This window comes from Lepisma saccharinum, chromosome 1 (assembly GCF_977018435.1).
Source record: "Lepisma saccharinum chromosome 1, izLepSacc3.1, whole genome shotgun sequence".
NCBI classification, from domain to species: domain Eukaryota; kingdom Metazoa; phylum Arthropoda; class Insecta; order Zygentoma; family Lepismatidae; genus Lepisma; species Lepisma saccharinum.
In genome coordinates, this window is record NC_139229.1 from 27290800 (window position 1) to 27300137 (window position 9338).

Genomic DNA, 9338 nt, shown 5'->3' on the forward strand with positions numbered 1-9338 from the left:
AATGAATCAAAGTGGAAAAGAAAGCAGAGGGAAAGATACAACGAAATAGAAATAGAGGAGGGGACAGAAAGAGAGAAACTGCAAGAAAAGAAAGCAGAGGGAAAGAAACAACGAAATAGAAATAGACGAGGGGACAGAAGAGAGGGATAAACTGCAAGAAAAAAAAGCAGAGAAAAATAAACAACGAAATATAAATAGACGAGGGCACAGAAGAGAGGGAGAAACTGCAAGAAAAGAAAGCAGAGGGAAAGAAGCAACGAAATAGCAATAGAGGAGGGGGCAGAAGAAAGGGAGAAACTGCAAGAAAAGAAAGCAGAGGGAAAGAAACAACGAAATAGAAATAGAGGGGGAACAGAAGAGAGTGAGTAACTGCAAAAAAAAGCAGAGGGAAAGAAACAACGAAATAGAAATAGAGGAGGGGACAGAAGAGCGGGAGAAACTGCAAGAAAGCAAAAAAGCAGAGGGAAAGAAAAAACGAAATAGAAATAGAGGAGGGGACAGAAGAGAGAGAGAAACTGCAAGAAAAGAAAGCATAGGGAAAGAAACAACGAAATATAAATTGAGGAGGGGACAGAAGAGAGTGAGAAACTGCAAGAAAAGAAAGCAGAGGGAAAGGAATAACGAAATAGAAATAGACGAGAGGACAGAAGAGAGGGAGAAACTGCAAGATATGAAAGCAGAGGTAAAGAAACAACGAAATATAAATAGAGGAGGGGACAGAGGAGAGTGAGAAACTACAAGAAAAGAAAGCAGAGAGAAAGAAATAACGAAATATAAATAGACGAGGGGATAGATGAGTGTGAGAAACTGCAAGAAAAAAAAGCAGAGGGAAAGAAACAACGAAATATAGAGGAGGGGACAGAAGAGAGGGAAAAACTGCAAGAAATGAAAGCAGAGGAAAGGAATAACGAAATTGAAATAGAGGAGATGACAGAAGAGAGGGAGAAACTGCAAGATAAGAAAGCAGAGGTAAAGAAACAACGAAATATAAATAGAGGAGGGGACAAAAGAGAGGGAGAAACTGCAAGAAAAGAAAGCAGAGAGAAAGAAATAACGAAATATAAATAGACGAGGGGATAGATGAGTGTGAGAAACTGCAAGAAAAAAAAGCAGAGGGAAAGAAACAACGAAATATAGAGGAGGGGACAGAAGAGAGGGAAAAACTGCAAGAAATGAAAGCAGAGGAAAGGAATAACGAAATTGAAATAGAGGAGATGACAGAAGAGAGGGAGAAACTGCAAGATAAGAAAGCAGAGGTAAAGAAACAACGAAATATAAATAGAGGAGGGGACAAAAGAGAGGGAGAAACTGCAAGAAAAGAAAGCAGAGAGAAAGAAATAACGAAATATAAATAGACGAGGGGATAGATGAGTGTGAGAAACTGCAAGAAAAAAAAGCAGAGGGAAAGAAACAACGAAATATAGAGGAGGGGACAGAAGAGAGGGAAAAACTGCAAGAAATGAAAGCAGAGGAAAGGCATAACGAAATTGAAATAGAGGAGATGACAGAAGAGAGGGAGAAACTGCAAGATAAGAAAGCAGAGGTAAAGAAACAACGAAATATAAATAGAGGAGGGGACAAAAGAGAGGGAGAAACTGCAAGAAAAGAAAGCAGAGAGAAAGAAATAACGAAATATAAATAGACGAGGGGATAGATGAGTGTGAGAAACTGCAAGAAAAAAAAGCAGAGGGAAAGAAACAACGAAATATAGAGGAGGGGACAGAAGAGAGGGAAAAACTGCAAGAAATGAAAGCAGAGGAAAGGAATAACGAAATTGAAATAGAGGAGATGACAGAAGAGAGGGAGAAACTGCAAGATAAGAAAGCAGAGGTAAAGAAACAACGAAATATAAATAGAGGAGGGGACAAAAGAGAGGGAGAAACTGCAAGAAAAGAAAGCAGAGAGAAAGAAATAACGAAATATAAATAGACGAGGGGATAGATGAGTGTGAGAAACTGCAAGAAAAAAAAGCAGAGGGAAAGAAACAACGAAATAGAAATAGACGAGGGGCAGAAGAGAGGAAGAAACTGCAAGAAAAGAAAGGAGAGGGAAAGAAAAAACGAAATAGAAATAGAGGAGGGGACAGAAGAGGGGGAAGAAAAACAAGAAGAGAAAGCAGATGTAAAGAAACAACGAAATATAAATTGAGGAGGGGACAGAAGAGAAGGAGAAACTGCAAGAAAAGAGAGCAGAGGGAAAGAAACAACGAAATAGAAATTGAGGATGGGACAGGACAGAGGAAGAAACTGCAAGAAAGTAGCAAGAGAAAAAAGAGATAAAGAACACAGGAAAGAAACAGACAGATAGAGAGAAAGAGAGAGGGGAAGAAATCGAGACAGAAAAAGGAAAACAAGCAAGAGATAGAGAGAGAAGGAAATAGATAGATGCGGAGGAGAAGAGAAAGAATGAAAACAATAGATGCAGATAAAAAGATGGAGAGAGAGAGAAACTGCAGATCATATATCTAGCACAGTGGTTCTCAAACTTCGTGACACCTTGGCTCGGTATATTATTCTTTAAAAGTATATGAGGACCCGGACGCCTAACAGCACGAAGGAGAAGAAGAAGAAAGAAGAAAAGTAGATGAGCCAACTCAAAAATTTTCCTAGTAAATGTCTTTCTCTTTTTTAAAAATTCTATACATGAACTAACATATACCCTTCTATTAAATATTGATAAATATATTATGGAATAATCATATAGTGTAGAGTAATACCTCGATTACGTCTAGGCTAGTTAACACTTATAATACATAATATGGTTAACGAACCGGGAATGTGGGCTCCTAGTAATCGAGTGATCCCGGGTTCGATACCCGGTGCAGTGGCGGCGATTCGGTTCCAGAACTGGGGGAGGGGGCAAAGATCCACAACTGCACGGGGCAAGGACAATTACTTTTCCTTGGTAGATAACGTTTAGCATAGTGCTGGGACAAAGCGGCAAAAAAATGGAGGGACAACTGTCCCCCTCGCCCCCCCCCCTCCCTAATCGCCGCCACTGCCTGGTAGAGACACAAAGTGGTGTGGATTCCACTTTAAAATGTATGTCCAGTGTTGATTAATCTATTTGTGCATAAAGTGGACTTAAAGAACAAAAACTCACGACTCAAATATGAAATTAGGATTATGTTAGTTGTTAACTACGTACTTTCAGCAGACCCTCTCGTGGTACAGTATACTTGATACCAGGGCCCAGTATCGGGTCGCGGCCCGGCGATTGAGAAACACTGTTCTAGGATGTTCGGCAAAAGGCACTTAAGGCAATAACTACGATTTTCTGTCATCTTTCATCTAAGTCACAAAGGTTCTAAACAGGATAATCCTATATGTCTGTAATGTTTGCTATCAAGAGAATAAATGAAAAAACTATCTGCTGTAAAATTGCATTCTTTGACTTCAGTGCTTTTTCCCGAACAGGCTAGATATTGCTACATAAAGTAGTATCAGAAATTTACTTTCGGCGATTACCTTCCCGCACTACTCAAGCACTCAACTTTTCGCTTATTACAAACCAATATTCAATGTTTACAGTTTACAAACCCAGCTGGTCCAATAAATCAAACAAACCAAACAGACGTTTCTGAACGTTAAGTACGTTTTAGAAAGCTATTATGAAAAGCTATTATGTAGAAATTGATAACTCAATTTACCGGATATAATTACACTTTATGTTGTTACTTTTTCTGGTTAGTACATTCCAACGTAAAATGCGTAATGCTGTATTTGAATTCCCTTGCTAAATAAATAAATAAATAAACATGCAAACACCATGATTGGAGTTGTACAGTCAACGGCAAAGATAATGCTAGGCAAATTGTCCACCGCTATTTTCACTACATCTTTATTCTACATCCTGTGTTGTTTTAAGGAATCAAGCAGGCATTGTTTTCTGCTTATTGACGTCTTTATTTCAATTCATTGTCGTCACATTGTGCAATTCAGACCGAATGAAAATGGTGGTAGACAATTCGCCTACTGTTTCCTTTGCCGTTGGGTGTACAACAATAGAACATTCAGAATGCGTTGCAAGTGGGTCATTCCACGTCAAATCATCCAGGCCATGTCACCCACCATCTCCGATTTTGATGAAATTCAGTATACTTATAGAACTTTTGATGCTAATTACAAAAATGACAACTTTTTTGAGATTGGTCAAGGGGTTGAGAAATTACGCGATTTTAAAAATCTCTGTGTACGCCACATGCGGCTCCACTTGGAATGACACGCATTAGGTTATAAATTATAGTATCTTCTCTCAGGTTTGCTGTAGAAACTTCAAGTTTGATTTCTTTTGCTCAGGATAGTGTACGCTTTCATTTAAATAAGGTTTCTGATCAATGTATCAATAATCATGTATTTTATGTATAGTTTTATGTATTTTTTTTAGAAAATAAATTACTAACTTCAAGAGTGAATTTCGTGCAATGCCCCCCCTTCAATTTCACCCAAATTTTATATACAGGTAGCTGAGAGTAGGTACTAACTTTTAATGCAAATGATTTTTTTATCACCCTGTCTCTGAACCGTCCATCCCAATTTTTCCATCAAGCATTAGTACCCACTCTCAGCTACCTGTATATAAAATTTGGGTGAAATTGAAGGGGGGGCATTGCACGAAATTCGCTCTTGAAGTTAGTCATTTATTTTTCTAAAAAAATACATAAAACTACACATAAAATACATGATTATTGATACACTGATCAGAAACCTTATTTCAATGAAAGCGTACACTATCCTGAGCAAAAGAAATCAAACTTGAAGTTTCTACAGCAAACCTGAGAGAAGATACTATAATTTATAACCTAATGCGTGTCATTCGAAGTGGAGCCGCATGTGGAGTACACAGAGATTTTTAAGAACGCGTAATTTCTGAACCCCTTGACCAATCTCAAAAAAGTTGTCATTTTTTTAATCAGCATGAAAAGTTCTATAAGTATACTCAATTTCATCAAAATCGGAGATGGTGGGTGACATTTTCACAAAATTCTGGATGATTTGACATGGAATGACCCAAGTACTTATAAAACAACAAGGTACATGAAAACAATGGATATTATCCATAATTATTGGAAAGTTGAGGACATCTCGAGGGGGATTTAAGCCCCATAGACCCCTTTAGATAAGCCACTTACAGAATGCGAAAAGGGACACAAAAAGTCTGCACTTTCATGGTTGTTCTATAGTCCTGTCATTGCTGTAATAGGTCCTGGATGAAATAAATTACATATTTGAGTATTTTGAAACCCAACCCTCTTCAACACACCGAACAAAGAAAACATGGCCGATTTTAAGAAAAGTTCGTAGAACATTTACAGCCAAATATTTCGTAAAGTGAATTTTTCCTGTTGAGGAGCAATAATATTGCGATGGTATTACGAAATCCATGATCTTGAAAGTGGCTTATGAATTTAATCTTATCTCATAAGTAAGATACAGATAAAATAAACATTACAGAAATATTAGCAAGAGGCTATTTTGGGGAGTTTTCTTCTTATTTTAAAAAGGAGAAAAAGAAGGTGCTGAGTTAAGCAACAAAAGTTCAAGAACAGTGGGATACAGGCAGTGTACAAATTACAGTAAAACCTCAGTAATCCGGGCCCCGAAAAGCCGGACTTCGCTTAATCTGGATAGGCAAAAGGCAAAAGGCAAAAAAAAAAAAAAAAAAGAAGAAGAAGAAGAAGCAGAATGCAAGGTTTTTTAAATGTGGCTAGAAGTTAACAAGATAACTTCCCAAAGAAAAGGCAGTCAACCACTGATGAAATTCTGTTTCTCGCAGACTTTGTACTGTACTGTATAGTGTATTTAGGTCTATGCCCTTTAAATACACCATAATAAACGTATTTTGTTGCTATAAACGGAGTTTTAATGCACTTTCTACTGTTCTTTTAGGTTACTTCAGTTAATCCGAACATTCGTTAAACCGGTCAACTTATCCCTTCCCCTCCCTTCCATTAGTCCGGATCAACGACGTTTTACTGTATGTCAAACAATTATAGATTCAGATGCACTGTGTAAATTAAGCTTTTTGCTTTGTGGGGATGCCCACTCAGTGGCGTATTTGTGATTTCATTTTGGGCCTGGGGGAAGGCGTTTTGGGTGTGCAAATATGTTAACAGCCAGTAAATTAAACTATTGCCTTCCAGTTCTAAGTACCTTTACCTTAGAACAATGGTTCTAGCCTAGGTCATTAAATCTTATGATAACATTTACACGTAATTTAGAAAAACGTAGTATGTTTACATTCAAAGAAAACCGAAAGTCATACAGTAAAAGAGCTATCGAATTAGCAACACTGAAATCTTGATCAAATCTTCCATAGCCAAGTTCAAAATTATTGTCCCCCTAACCTACCTATAAGTTCTTCTTGAACACTTTATATATAAAATATCAGCACTGTGCCATGAAATTTTAAGTGGAAAACAGCCTGATGTTGTCGTCTAGGTTCGGTGAGCTTGGTCAGTTACAGAATGAAGTGTTCCCCTGTGCATATCACCACGCCATGAAGGCGTATAGGGGGTGTGGGGGTAACGCCCCACACTTTCTTGATCCGGTCGTGAGTGGGGGTGATGTGATCAGCATCACGCCCCTGACCGCCTTTACCCCCCAGGGTTTCCCCCAGGTACCCATGTTATTCGACGCTTACAGTTACAGAATGGCATACTTTAATCCACAAGACTGCATCCTTTTCCGTAGGGAACTCTTTAATCACTGGGCCATTAATGGACACGAATGATTTTTCAATTGTGTTTGTTATATACATAGTAGTTAAGAAATGGTATAGTCTACTATATGCTTTCAATTCTATTTTCTTTGAGGAGGATAAAACATCCATGGATACAATCTATTTTATATATATATATATACGTATATATAAATGTATGTGTGTATGTTTGTTCCGGCACAACTCTCGAACGCCTGGAGCAATTTCAACCAAACTTGGTACATATATGACTTACAATCTGGAAAGAAATGCTGTATTGGTAAGACACCACTGGCACCCCTAGAGGTGTGGGTGGGAAGGGGGTGACATGTAAAAATAATCGAAAACGACCGATATATGTTTGGAATCCATAATTTTCTGGGTCGCTAAGATTAATACTGACACTCCCAATGCCGTTCAACTCCACGTTCATCACCTATCGACACAGGGGATGAAATGGGGTGAAAAATAAAATGTAAAAAATGACCTACATTAGTGTCGAATCCATAGTTTCCGGAGTCGCTAAGCTAATTGATGACATTCACGATGTCCAAACTTGGTACGCATATGACTTACAATCTGGAAAACAATACTGTGGAGGTAAGACACCCCTGGCACACCTAGGGTAGGGGGTGTGAAGGGGTGACATGTAAAAATAATCGAAAACGACCGATTTTAGTGTGGAATCCATAGCTTTCGGGGTCACTAAGATGAATAGTGACACTCCCAATACCGTTCAACTCCAAGTTCATCACCTATCGGCATGGGAGGAGACAAATAAAATGTCAAAAATGACCTGCATTAGTTTCGAATCCATACTTTTCGGAGTCGCTAACCTAATTAGTGACATTCACGATGAAATTTAACTGTACATAAAATTAGTTACATTGGCAGCCCTAGGGGTGGAGTGGGAAGGGGGTGACCTGCAAAAATAATCGAAAACGACCGATATTAGTGTGGAATCTATAGTTTTCAGGGTCGCTAAGATGAATAGTGACACTCCCAATGCCGTTCAACTTCAATACACCCCTGGCACCCCTAAGGGTGGGGGTGGTAAGAGGGTGACATGTAAAACGACCGATATTAGTGTGGAATCCATAGTTTTCAGGGTCGCTAAGATGAATAGTGACACTCCCAATGCCGTTCAACTTCAAGACACCCCTGGCACACCTAGGGATGCGGGTGGGAAGGGGGTGACATGTAAAACCACCGATATTAGTGTGGAATCCATAGTTTTTGGAGCCGCTAAGATGATTAGTGACACTCCCAATGCCGTTCAACCCCAAGTTCATTTTACACTATAGTTAGAATTCATTATTTTCCTGTCTAATAGAAGATTAGGATAAATAAATACCCGGGCAACGCCGTGCAATCAGCTAGTATATACATATATAAAAAGCCTGTTTTGGACGGTTTTTGGACCTGCTGCTTCGTTTCGTTCGATGAATCGTACCAGATGGCTTTCCCTTATTCATTGGGACACACGCCATAAAGGTGCTTCACTCGTCGACACACCAATGCCAGAACCACGAATGTGCTAAATCTTACTTTTAGATAAAAACCATCTTAATGTTGAATTTTCTGGAAGGAAAAAAACAACAGGTTTTACATTTCGATAAGTGTTATCATAGGCAAAATGTATACCTACATATGACTGTTAATTAGGTTATATGTCAGCATGGGAATGTACAGTGGGATGGATAAGTATTACCAAGCAAATTGTCCATCGTCATATTTACTCCCTTTGTTTTATGCAATGAGCTGCTTACAACCTCTAATCCAGTATACGTAAAAATACAGTTTTTAAAAACACGTAATGGACAATTAGCAATACTCATGGATCCCACTGTACGTACGAGTATCAACAAAAAGTAGTCATAAACTGTTCTACGTGGAAAAGTCAAAATTTGTATCCGCGTGGTTTTGGTTTTGATTGGATTGGATTGTTGTTTTAAGTCCACTTTATGCACAGTAAGGCTAATCGGGACTGGACCTACAGTTTAAAGTGGGATCCGAATCACTATGTGCCTCCACCAGGAATCGATCCCGGGACCCCTTGGTTACAAGGCGAACGTGGTTTTGGCATTGGTGTGACGATATGTCAACTCTTTATGACGTGATATGGAAATAAACTTGGAAACTTTCTTTTCGCAATAATATGTGTACCAAATTTATATCATTTGTAGCTCTTGTACAATAAATCAAGGGAAATGTTACCGGACTTAATGTAAATACTATATTTGTGATATATTGTACTAAACTTAATGTTCTGTTTATGTTGTACTTTTTTTCTCTATTGGTGGAAATTGTTCTCTGTTCAAAGCAAATAAATAAATTAAAACACATGTTTCTTTTACTTCAGAAACATAGTGCCTGTAGGTACATAAATAAATATATGTATGTATTCATGAAGGTCTACTAGATGATGACGTCACAGGTTGAATCACCACGGTGTAAACACGATGATTCAATATGTCCCTACTCTGAGTATATCAACGTTAATTTATATTAGTCACCAATTAACATTTTAAATTTCTGATACAGATCTTACTACATCTTTTAAAAAATGTATGATTCATAACAGTTTGAGTAAAGCAAGCAGATTGGAATGCCTTCTTATCTATACCAAGATGCCAAAG